This window comes from Dipodomys merriami, unplaced genomic scaffold (assembly GCF_024711535.1).
Source record: "Dipodomys merriami isolate MVZ:Mamm:240054 unplaced genomic scaffold, mDipMer1.0.p SCAF_4, whole genome shotgun sequence".
NCBI lineage: Eukaryota > Metazoa > Chordata > Mammalia > Rodentia > Heteromyidae > Dipodomys > Dipodomys merriami.
In genome coordinates, this window is record NW_027205603.1 from 8,610,001 (window position 1) to 8,623,392 (window position 13,392).

At 34.6% G+C, this 13,392-nt stretch overlaps 1 protein-coding gene across 1 annotated transcript in view; it reads left to right on the forward strand.

The window, feature by feature from the left end:
- Malrd1 (MAM and LDL receptor class A domain containing 1) overlaps window positions 1-13,392 on the forward strand; it is a 470,497-nt gene that overhangs the window by 95,941 nt on the left and 361,164 nt on the right. The window lies entirely within an intron of this gene.

Below are 13,392 nucleotides of genomic sequence, written 5' to 3' on the forward strand. Positions count from 1 at the left end.
TTCCTCCAGCATGGGCTGTGATTTCACACCCGAGGGCCCAAATGGAGCACTGGAAGCCAAGTGTGTGTGTGTGTGTGTGTGTGTGTGTGTGTGTGTGTGTGTGGAAGTACTGACTCATTCAGTGTACGCACATATTTAGTTTCTGAATGGAAAGCACATAGTGTTTGAATGAAGATGGCCTAAATTGAGATCTCTGCCCACTGGGAATAATATACCAGTGAGAAATGCTAGATGAGCTTCAAGCCAGTAACAAGAAATGAAGACATCTTTAACTTTCAACCTTTCTGAACTTGAAGGATAACATCTGAACTAACTTAAAGTGAATATAAAGGATAAGAAAAGAACATATTATAGCCAGGAACAGATAGACAGGTGCTGCATGATACCATTTATATGATTCAAGCATTTCAAAGAGTAGATTTGAGCTTACCAGAAGTGGGAAGATGGGGTGGAAGAGGTATGAAAATAACCCATCAGTCAACATGAAGTTTCATTCAATCACAATGAAGTAATTGTAGGGAGCTTCTGTACAATGTATTATAGTCAACATATTGTTAAGTAAATTGACCTCAGACTGTTTTTTATAACAGTAAGATTAATCTTTACAAACAGTGTATTACAAATACTGTACTAAAAACAACTTCTAATATCATTATATGTTTATTGTGAGAAATCTTATTCTAAAATGATTGCAGAGGATCACTTAAGCTTCAAAAATGCTCTATTAAGACACAACTATTGTCCTTGTTGCTGCATTTTGCTTAAATAATTCTTATGTTATCCTAGCTCCCATGAAAATTAGATAAAGAGTCAAAAGAAGGATGACTGGTAGATAACCTCGTGCAGAAGTATTTAAACAGTTTGTGAATATAATGAAAAAAACAGCTAGAGTGCAAATGGGGAAGAGAATAAAAGGGAAAGGAAGGAAGGGAGGAATGAAGAAAGGAAGAGAGAAAGGGACGGAGGAAGGAAGGAAGGAAGGAAGGGAGGGAGGGAGGAAGGAAGAAAGGAAGAGAGAAAGGGACGGAGGGAGGAAGAAAGGGACGGAGGAAGGAAGGAAGGAAGGATGGAAGGAAGGAAGGAAGGAAAGGAGAGAGGGAGAAGAGAAAGAGAAGAAGGAAGGATCCTTTAGAACCTCCAGGGCTGAGGCAACAAACCCGAAGAAGGAAGAAATGGTGAGTGCGTCATTCTCACATTCCAACTCTGATTGAAACCCCATTCAGTGACGGCTGGGATACCGTGAGTCAGACTTGGTCCTAGCCAGTGTCCAAGGGAAAAGTCACCCCCAAGTGTTGTGAACAGTCATGTTGTAGGAGCCCAGACAAAAATAACCAAGCAAAAACTCACCAAGAAAGACAAAAATACAGTGACAAAAGGTCCTTAATCTATTACTGACAAAGTCTGACTTGACCTGAGCTATACTAAAATGAAAGTATACATGGACTACTATCTAGGTGGGTTTTTTTTTTTTGTGGTACTGAGGATTGAACTCCGTATCTTTTGATTGCTCAGTAAGCACTCAACCATTTGAACTATGCCCTCCTTACTTTCCTCCTCCCCATCTTTCCTCTTCTTCTCTTTACCCTCTCTCTCCCTGTTCTCCCTCTCTCCATCTCTGTCTGCCTGTCTTTTCATTTCTTAGTTTGTTTTAAGTAAGGTTCCTACTAATTTCCACCCAGATTTATAGACAAACATTGATCTGTGTGTTACCATCTCCTACATGGCTGAGACTTTAGACATATACTACCATCCTACTAAGGTCTAGTATCCTAAAGCAAAGAAACTCTTGTACATTTGGAGCTGCTGCAATATATTTATAGCTGGCACACATACTTGCATAATGTTATCTATTACTGGTATAAGCTCACTTTAATCTTAGGCAATTTACCTTGTGACCCCACATACTTACACACATTGTACAGCTCTTCTGTCCTTTCAAGGTCATATTTCATTGAGAAAGATAATTTGCTAACATCTCTGAGGAATGGCCTTTTTCTCATGATTTGAGTTTGTAGCCTATAATCTTTCATATGAGAAACCGTGCTCCATTGCTGCTAAGATGTCAAGTGGTGACAAAGCTAATGCTTCTAGAAGTTCAAAGGACTGATACCTTTGAAATATTTTGTCCTTAGTAATGATTTCTTAGATTACATTACATCTCATAAATCTGAAATGAATTTGGTTGCTTCCAATAGTTTTACAAGGCAATCTTTATGATGCCAAGCAAGATTGTGACTGACCAGAAACAGTATCAAACCTAAGGTATCTTGAATATTTTGTTAGCACCATTTTAGAACATCAAACAACAATGACTTTTCACTCTGTTCTTAGGCCCTTATAATTACATGCTAATACTAGAATAGGTCTAATGGATGGAAGAGACACAGACTGGCAGTTGCACGTGCAGTTATAATTCTCAATGTGCGAATGTTAAAATGGAACTGGATAACTTGAGGGGTATAAGGTAGGCTTGCGATTGGTGAGAGGAAGAATGACACTGGTCAAGATGTATTGTGCCCATGAATTGACATGCAGAATGGAAACTCCTTTGTGTAACTATTTAAAGATAACACAAAATTAATTTAGTAATAATGAAAAATAACTGGGTGCTTGTGGATCATGCCTAGAATCCTACTCAGGAGGCTGAGATCTAAGAATTGCACTTCAAAACCAGCTTAGGCAGCAAAATCCATGAGATTCATTAACTCCAGTTAGCCACCAAAAAAGCCAGAGGTGGAGCTGTGGCTCAAGTGGTGGAGCACTAAACTTGGACAAAAAAGGTCAGAGACAACCACAGGCCCTGAGTTCAAGCCTCATGGCTGCCACAAAAATGAAAATGAAATAAAAGACAGTTTTATAGACATTAAGGAAAGATGGAAGGTGATGAGACAGGGACTTATAGTCATAGTTATTTTTTTCACTTAAAAATTAACAAGTGAGAGGGGGCTAGGGAAATGGTAACATTGTCCAAAAGGAAGTGCACTCTTTGTCTGGCTTATTTAACCAATACCTCTCTGCTTTAGGCATTTTCAAATAAAAATAATTTCAAAAAAGAGATATAGATCACAGTTTACATTAAGTCCCAACTAAGTTTTTTTTTCAAAAAGAAAACTTAACAAATGAACAGACTTTTATTTATTTATTTTTATTTTTTCCTTCCTTTTTCTCGGGGGCGGGGAGGAGGGAGAAGCCAGTTTCAAGCTATGAATCATTTAGAGAAATATTGATCCTCCATTTCATTTTTATGAGTCTTTTCATTTAAGTTTCTATCAGTGAGTGTAGATGAGTTAAAGGTGCCCTGAAGAATTTAGAATTTCATCCCCCCTTGGCTTTTCCATACAAAGTTTAAATAGAAACATATAGGACTCAAATTAAGATCCCAACATTAAACTAAGTAGCACACTAGTTTTCCCACTGAGAACTTTAGTTCTTGAAAACACAAGGGGTCTCTATCAGGAAAAAATGACAACATCACTGCCTGGTTTTCTATTCCTGAGCATAAAATAAAACAGTGTATTTAGCCAAGGTTATTTTCTAAAGAGTTATGCCAACAAATACTTGTGTCAGCCACGTGTTGGTGGCTCAAACCTGCTATACTAGGTACTCAAGAAGATGAGATCCAGAGGGTCAAAGTTTGAGACTAGCCTGGGTGTGAGAAACTCAGTTCAAACCATGTTTTCACTATGCCTGCTTTGAAATTTGCTTTTATATTTCATAGTTATTAAGGTGTTATTTGTAATTCTTTGCCAGCAAATACTTAGTTTTCTGAAAGAGAGTAGTACTTTTATACGTTGGGTATCATTCTCATTTTTTTTTGTATCCTCATAGGATGAAAGGACATGCATCAATTATTATGTTCTAGTCTGTGATTTGTGCTAAAAGTGAAAAAATAAAACTTAAACAGGTCTACTAGTTGTAAAAATGTTTTTAATATTTCCAAACATTTTCTGAGCACTATAATTTATTTCTGTCTAAAAAATGTTTAGTCTAAAATAGGTGTATGTTAACAAAATCTAAACTATTTCATGTTTTCAACTTTCCTGTCTGTCCAAGGAGACAAACATATTTTTACTTAGTAGTTGAATTGAAAAAACGGCCTGAGCAAAGACAGGTGGAGTCCAGGGATACTGAGTGATTTATTATTTCTCTGAAGTATTCATTCAAACCTAGGTATTCATATATATTTCCTCCAAACTACTACATCTGCTAATTCACAAAAGTATGCCTAACTCTTCCATTTCTATCACTGAGATGAAGAATACAGTCTGGGTGGTTTTTATATGTGTACATGCTTGGTACACAATTTCATGTATTTCACACTTTCATTACAGACTGATAGCAATTATTCTATTCTGCAATATGTAAATTCAATGGGAGAAAGTTTGAATTCCCCATAACAAGAAGACTAAAGCAGGGTCATGTCGAATTCATATATTTTCTGAAGATGTTTTATATAATTTTGCTTTGTTTGCTTAACTTTGGTGGTACTAGTGATTGAAATAAGGACCTTGATTTTGCTAGGCAACTATGTCTCTGGTCCTTAAAAAATGCTTCTGAGAAGGTCTTCAAGGTGAGATTTAAACGTAATTCTAAAATGAAAGGCTTCCTATAGTGTGTCTGTCATTATCATTTATAAACTCTTTATTTAATAACAGGTGGAAAATAAGCTTCCATTCTTTGTGCTTCCCTGTGTTTCTGTCAGAGGCTCATTGTTTCTGTCACAAATCCTCAAGAAGTGGAGAAAAAGTAGACTAATTCTCACTTATGGAAACCATTGTTCACTGAGGAAAAATGAAAAATATCTCCATAGACAAAGAAAATCTAGTAAATATCCCATGAGATTTTAATCAGTCTTTAGATACTAGAGAAAATAGGGTTTCTACTTGAGAATTCTATTGAGGTTAAAATCTGGATATGTACTTAAGTCCTTTTCTATAATATTTAAGATTAAATTTTAATATGTTAATGATGTCTATGGAGTGATTTTTCCTACCGCATTACTTTGAGCCCATTTCAGATATTATTTTTCAGTAAGATCATTGTTCATTTCTACTCTGAAAGTTAAAAAAATAGAATTACATTTGGCATTTTTTTTTCTTGTAAACCTTAGCCCGTTCAATCTTCTCTATTTCTCTTGTCCATTTTGTTTTTGCTCTCAGGTTAATTAACAATGCATGTGCAATAGAAATTTGACATGCCAATCATTCCTTATTTAGCACCCAGTGTGCCAGACAGTGTCACAGAACTTTGCTATGTAGGCAGCGAAAACATACACTTTTGTCTGACTCTCTTGAAGGTATTGATTTAAAGAAATCTAAAAGACCCTTATAATGACAATAGTGTGCTCTCATATACATTTTTCACTACAAATCTACTACCTTTGTAGTTGTTTCAAGTGTGTTTGTATGTAGTAACTGATTTATACCTAAGCAGACTCAGGCACAAAAGCCTCTGAGTCCTCTCTGCCATCACTGTGTTTAGAGTAGAGGTGAAAAACAAAATGGGTCTAAGGGTGGTTTTCATTTTGCCTACTGAGTCTTCTAGTAGATGACACTTGTAAGGTTCTAATAATAGAAAACATTCGTCATGAATCTAGAGATTTTGAAGGAAGATATTAAAATAGTTTTATATTTCTTAAATTCTAATAACTACATTTCCATAACATCTAAATGTTTTCATCATTTTGCTTGGTTAGTGTAGCAGATATAGACAGAAATATTTCCCTTGGTAAAACAACTATAGAGAATCTAAACATGTGTATATGAAAGAGGCTACAAAATTACTCTGTTTCCAATCAAATAATAATGATAATAATGGCAATGATCATTTAGTAATGCTCATTTTCTCTGCAGTGGAGAATGAGAATATAGGAAATACGTTCAAGAATTGTCACTGGAAGAGATGTGATTTTGTTGTAAGGGAGGTCATAGAAGGCATAGTAACACTCTGAGAGAAGGAACATAGAGTGAGTAAGGACAGGGGTGAGATTTCATGAGATTGTGAGAGTGAAGGCACTACCTGAGTTCCAGTGGAAATTCTGTAAGGCACAGAAGTTATCTAGGGGCAGTATTTGCAACTATAGAAGTGAATTGATAAAATATAAGCAAGTTGATAGGAAAATTCCCTTTGGGAGTTAATTTTTTATCTCTGTTGTAAAAGGTGTTATACTTATTTGGGGGGAGTGACTAGAGAGACAGGATAATACTAAGAGGCAAGTGTTACATAGAATTGACTATTCAGGTTGGCTAGACTTGTCTGTAGAGCTATTTACTGAATTAAAGAAGAAGTCTGGGTAGATAATACATGAAAAATGGATTTATGTTACAGCTAAGGAAGCCTGTGCCTAAGAAACTCAGATCTTTCCTAATGGGCTGTAAACTAACTTGTTTGACCTTTAGATTGAGACACTGTCTTTATTATACAGTATAATTAAGTTGTCCCTATTGTAAAGGAAGCCATCGTCTGTTTTCATGTTTGCTATTTATCTATACTGGAAAGTAAAATCTGGGACAAAAGGGGAAGTTAATATATCCTTTCATGTATGGAGAAAGGAAATGTGAGAGACTCATGGACAATTGTCTTCCAACAGTGTTAGCATTGTATAAATAACATTTTCCAAATTGAAAATGATTTATCATTAAATTAAAATATTCTTACTAATTTTTCAGAGTTATCTCCTTTATTTTAAAAGAATTACCTTTTTATTTATATATGATATCAATATACTTATATATCTCATTCATTGATTTATATCTTACATTCAATATCAGAGCAGACCTTTGAAATCATATGTAGAATAATATAATGAATTTTTGATTCCTAAATATAGTAATGTTGAATGGCTAATGTTATTGAGTTATTTATGCATTCATATTCTTTTAAAAGGTTTAAAAGGTTTTAATTTTGTACATGGGCTTCTTTTTATTCCACAGTACTTTGGCAAACATTCTCTTACTGTTATATATTATGTTGTAAATAGTTAATGAGTATTAACTATGGATGAAGTCTAAAGTTCAATTACTTCAATCCTATCATAACTTCAAGCACATAAGCACTTGATGTCATTATAAAACTGGAAACCTTAAAAATTACAGTGTTAGAGGTCATATTTCAAAATAGGGAATACAGTATTAATGCATTTGAAATTTGTAACAGCCACCTAATAAAATCACAACCTTAATGATCTTACGATAACATTATAGAATATACAATTAACGTTTGTCCTTCATACAACTTTCAGAAAGAAACAAGGAGCATCCATCAAGTAGATTTAATATTATATGGTATAAAATCTACTTACAGAGCTTGTTATTTGATTATACATGCTTAGATTTTGCATGATCTTTTTTTGAAAACATGTAGCACAGTGCATGACATATAATTGTCAGAAATGTTACTTATGTTGAACTATTAGCAACAATATAAAGGGCATAGGCATTACATCAGGCTGGGATGGAATTCTGTAAATAATAATGATCACTGAATACTATGTTATTCCTCCTTTAGCCTCACATTTCTCATATCTAAACAAGGGACAATAATATTTCCTTAGCGACTTCCTGACTATTAACTAAAAGGATGTATGCATCAAGGTGGTTTCCAAAATGACAGAATCTTTGCTGATTTAGATCTCTCTGTAATCATCATAGTGGCCCTTGGATGCTTACCATCCAATCTTAGTTTAAGGCCTGAAGTATTAGCCACAATTTCCCTTTCAGTACATTTTTACATGAATTTCTTACAAATAAAGACGAGTAGGATTATGAAACCATCTATAACAGTGAATTCAAAATGAAACAGAGCCGGGCGCTGGTGGCTCACGCCTGTAATCCTAGCTACTCAGGAGGTTGATCTGAGGATCATGGTTCAAAGCCAGACCGGGCAGGAGAGACCATGAGACTCCTATCTCCAATAAACTACCAGAAAACCAGAAGTGGCGCTGTAGCTCAAGTGGTAGAGCAGTCGCCTTGAGCTGAAGAGCTGAGGGACAGCGCCCAGGCCCAGAGTTCAAGCCCCATGACCGACCAAAAAAAAAAAAAAAAAGAAAGAAAAAAAGAAACAATCAGAGCTGGACTGTTTTTCCCATTAGCTTCCTTGAATCTCAGATAAATTGGTCTTCTTCCACAGTGAAAGCTCTGAAACTGACAGCAGTGGGCTTATTTGTCAGCCCACCAAATATCTCCTATACCCTGTCCCCAGAGACAACTAATGTAATTAACTTTACATAATTAATAACAGCCTCTCAGGTAATTTTTCTCACAATAATTAAAAGCTGCTATAGAATCATTAGCTTTTCTAACCATAGCCATAGAAGAGACAAGCATAATTTTCAGAAATTTTGTGTCAACAAGCATTCTATAATGAAACAACAAAGCCCTTAGAACAAAACCCAGTAAAAAACACTAAATTCTGAGTAGATAATACTTACAATTATTAATTCAAAGGATGATGCTTCTGATGATGCTGATTGAGGAAGTCAGTAATGCTCCAGATAGTGAAAAATCATTGAACCTCAGTTATTAAACACATACAGAAGGTATTGTGTTTCTTAATCAGACATGGATATATAGTGCAAAATTTTTCATAATTGGTTTAGTGTGGTATAATGGCTATCATAGATATTATTTTCTGTTATTATTTTATTTATGATTGAGGTATAGATATCTAGTAGCAAAATGGACTAGAGAAACCATATAAATTTTAGCAGCATTCATTATCTTAAAATCACTACTTAAAAAACTTTCACACATGGGACTGGGAAAAGGGTTCAGCGATAGAGTGCTTGCCTTGCATGCATGAGGCCCTGGGTTTGATTCCTCAGCACCACATAAGCAGAAAAAAGCTGCAAGTGGTGCTGTGGCTCTAGTGGTAGAGTGCTAGCCTTGAGCTGAAGAGCTGAGGGACAGTGCCCAGACCCATAACCAACAAAAAAGGAAAGAAAGAAAGAAAGAAAGAAAGAAAGAAAGAAAGAAAGAAAGAAAGAAAGAAAGAAAGAAAGAGGGAGGGAGGGAGGGAGGGAGGGAGGGAGGGAGGGAGGGAGGAAGGAAAGAAAAAAACTTTCACACAAAATTTTATACATATAGACAACTATTACATATATATACATATGCATATAAACCTAGATGTATATATATATATATATATATATACATGCATATATAGGTATATATGGTGTTTTAACAGATCTATTCATTGTATAATATTTAAATCAGAATAAACACCTTTATCATGTCACACAGTTACCAATTCCTTATGATTAAACATTCAAAAATCCTCTCCTGTCTACCTCTTCTATACTAACTCCAACCTCTGGCAACCACCATTTCTCTCTCAACTTCTGTATATTTTTGGATCCAGCATAAGAGTGAAAACATGCAACCTTTCTCTGTCTGACCTCATTTCTTGGTTATTGAGAGTAACACCACAATAAACATGGGGGTGCAGATGCTTTGTCTTGTACTAACAAAACCACTGCTGTGGCTATGGCTTGTCTAACAGAAATACCTAGTAGGTTTTGCTATCTCACTTCCATTTAAATATTTCGTATATTTACACTAGTATCACCTTGGCTAGCAAATAATCAGCTTCTCTTTCCAGGTAGGTGTGTGGGGTAGATATTACAATAGACCTTTAGTATCAGAGGATATGTGGTTCCAAGGAGAGCACTTTTGGGCAAAATTGAATGATCAATGTGAAGAGGGTTCAGTACTCTAATGTGGATTCTTGATTTGTTTTTCTCAACCTCCACTAAAGACATGAGTCCTTTTAACAAATCTCAAATTGTCCCCTTATCATTTTTGAGTTAAATACATCAAACTTGTTTTGAGTGACCACTGTTTCCTTTTGGGACAGGGGAATATTTTCACAAAATTAAGGTAGGGAAATACTCAGAGCATTACAGGATTTGAACATAACTGATGATAATTCAAGACCAACTCATTTGAATGTCTGAAGGGGTCTTTGAAACTTTTGTTTTTGAAAATTTTTTTGATTGCCCTTGATCAAAGCCAGGTGTTATAAATTTAAACATAAAATTGGCTTACTTTGGATGCTAGAAACAACATTTGTGTAACACAAATCTTCATGTTCTTAGATCTTGTACTGCACATTGGCTGATATAGAATCAGAGCATTTTTTTCCTAGGGTTTGAAATGATATCTATATACCTTGAAGCTCATGAAATCTATACCCACTCATATTTTGATTCTATATTAGAAATAGAGATAGGCTTTACAATACAAATGCTTAAACATTCTTCATATTTCATCCCTAACTTGTGGTATTTATCGTTGTTACCTTTAGTTAAGGGTAGCATTTGGTTTTTATTTCCTAAAAACTTTATTCAAGAAATTTTTATTGTAGATATAGAAAAACATCATTCATTGTACTTATTTCTAATTGTAAATATAGAAAAATATTATTCATTGTACTTATTTCTAATTGTAAATATAGAAAAATATTATTCACTGTACTTATTTCTAATGTGTACTTATGCTGAAATACAGTTGCTAATTAGTAAAATAGATTCATTGTTGTGAAAGTAGTTTTTGACGTATTCATACATTCCCATTGACTTTTGATGAGATTTGGTTGAATTTTGCAGCAGGAAATTTATTAAAGAGAAAATATATTTTGAATTTATTTATTTTGAGAAACGATAAAATATTACATTCCTAGCACTGTAGTTGAATTTTGCAGCAGGAAATTTATTAAAGAGAAAATATATTTTGAATTTATTTATTTTGAGAAACGATAAAATATTACATTCCTAGCACTGTAGCTGGGTGCCAGTGGCTCATGCCTGCAATGCTAGCTACTGAGAAGGCTGAGTTCTGAGGATTGTGGTTCAAAGTCAGCCCAGCCAGAAAAGTCTGTGAGACTCTTATCTCCAATGAACCACCAGGAAACAAGAAATGGCACTATGGTTCAAGTGGTAGAGTGCTCACCTTGAGCCAAAAAGTTGAGGTACAGTGCTCAAGCTGAGTTCAAGCCCCATGACCGACAAATAAACAAAGCAAAACAAAACAAAATTCCCAAAGATTCTAGCACTGTGTAAGTAATATTTTCCAAATTGAGAATGATTTATCATTAAATTAAAATATTCTTACTAATTTTTAGAGTTATCTCCTTTATTTTAAAAGAATTTCCTTTTTATTTATACATGATATCAATATACTTATACATCTCATTTAATGATTTATACCTTTAACCCCGAAACTTATTATTCCCTTCCTCATTCCTTTTTCAAGGACATATCTTTACATTTTATTACTATCTCCTTGGTGACTGTGGATAATAGCATAGGATCTTGGTGTGATAATCATCACTAAACATTGACCTCATTTTCCCTTGGTTTATGTAGTGACAGATCAACAAATACACTAAGAAAATTCAGATTGTGGGTTTTTGGTTCATTTTTTTTCCAATTTAATGTCAATTAGTAGCTATATTCATTAGTTAAATAGCACATTTATCAATGAGTCAAAATATTTGAACTGGGTTCTTCCTATGGTTCTTGGATTCTCAGTTTGGGTGCAGTTTCTTTGCCTTTATTGTGCTCTTGTTTGTTTTCTATGTGTAGGACATCTTTAAGTATCTTTTGTAGGGCTGGTTTGGTGGAGATCTATTGTTTCAGTTTTTCTTTACTATGGAAGGTTTTTATTTGACCTTCCTTCTGTTATGTAGGAGAGTTTAGCTGGATAGAGTATTCTTGGTTGATAGTTGTTTGTCTTTAGGGCGTGGCATACATCTTTCCAGGCTCTTCTTGTTATAATTGTCTCTGCCGAGAGAAATCTGAGGTTATTTGGTTTCCCTTTATAGGTGATTGACCTTTTCTCCTTGACAGTTTTAAGGATCCTTTCCTTGGACTGAATTGATCCTGTGCTAATTATAATGTGACTGTGGAATGTCCTGTTCTGATCTGGTCTATTTGGGGTTCTAAAAGCTTCTTGTATCTGAATAGGCCTATCTTTTTGCATGTTTGGGAAGTTCTCTGCTAGGATCTTATTAAATAAATTTCCAAGACCATTAACTTCTGTCTCTAGGTGCTCCTCTACACCTATTATCTTCAGATTAGACCTTCTGGTGGTGTCTTTTAAATGTTGACTAGATCTATAGTATTTCCTGGATTTGTCTTGGATAGTTGTATGTTCTTTCTCTATAATATCTAGGCTCTCTTCAATCCCTGAGATTCTATCTTCTACATGGTCTAATCTACTGTCAAGACTTTCTACTTTGTTTTTTATTTCCTTTCCTTCTAATTGGTCGGCTTTATTCACCATAGCTAAGATATGGAACCAACCCAGTTGCCCCTCAGTAGATGAATGGATCAAGAAAATGTGGTATATATATATATATATATATATATGAATTCTATGCCTCCATCAGAAAGAATGACATTGCCCCATTTCTTAGGAAATGGAAAGACCTGGAAAAAAATTATATTAAGTGAAGTAAGCCAGGCCCAAAGAAACATAGGTCCCATGGTTTCCCTTATTTTCAATAACTAGTACATGTGTAGGACAGCAGAAAAGGCCAAAAACCATGTACATATAACCATATAAGATGATGTTAAGCAAAATGAACCCCAAGATAGGGACACAAATACTTTTTTCTTTCTTGTTATTGTTTCTAATATATTTATAATGTAGCATGTGAATTTTGTTGCTTTGTATGTTCCTCCCCCATGGTATAAGCTCTATTTTCACTGTTTTTGATGTTGGTGCCCTGAATCTTTTATATACACTTCTTGGGGAGGGGAAGGGGAAAAACAAAATGCATAAATAAGGATACAGGTTGACCCATTGTAACAATGAGATGTACAAAACACTGTGTTGAAAATGAACTTTACAACTTTGGCTGGGGTGGGATAGAGGGGTAGTTGTGGAGGTGGAAGGGTAGGGATAGTAGGGGGAAAACAAAGGAGGAGACAACAATGCTCAATAGAAAACCTACTCATTACCTTGTTCATATAACTGTAACCCCTCTGTACAACATTTTTACAATAAAAAACATTCAAAAAATATTTGAATTCCAATCATACTCTACACTTCCTATGTACCTTGGTTAAGTTAATAACTTCATTTACCCTTCCTTTTTTCCTTTGGAAAGCAGCAATAATACCAATACTTATCTCATAGTTATGATAAATGTAAACGATTTAGCATGGACTCTGTTGCATAAGGTATGCAGTAACAGCAGTAATTCTACATGACTATTATTTATAACTCTTATTTCCTTTTCTCTTTCTCTGATACATACAATGAAACATAAATATTAACCTTTATAAAATCAGTGATATAATGAATCTGATGTCTAAAAATATTAATATTTTTATAAGTAGCTGCTTTTTGTGACAACATAAAATACTCTGTAGAAACAATTAAGCCTTTT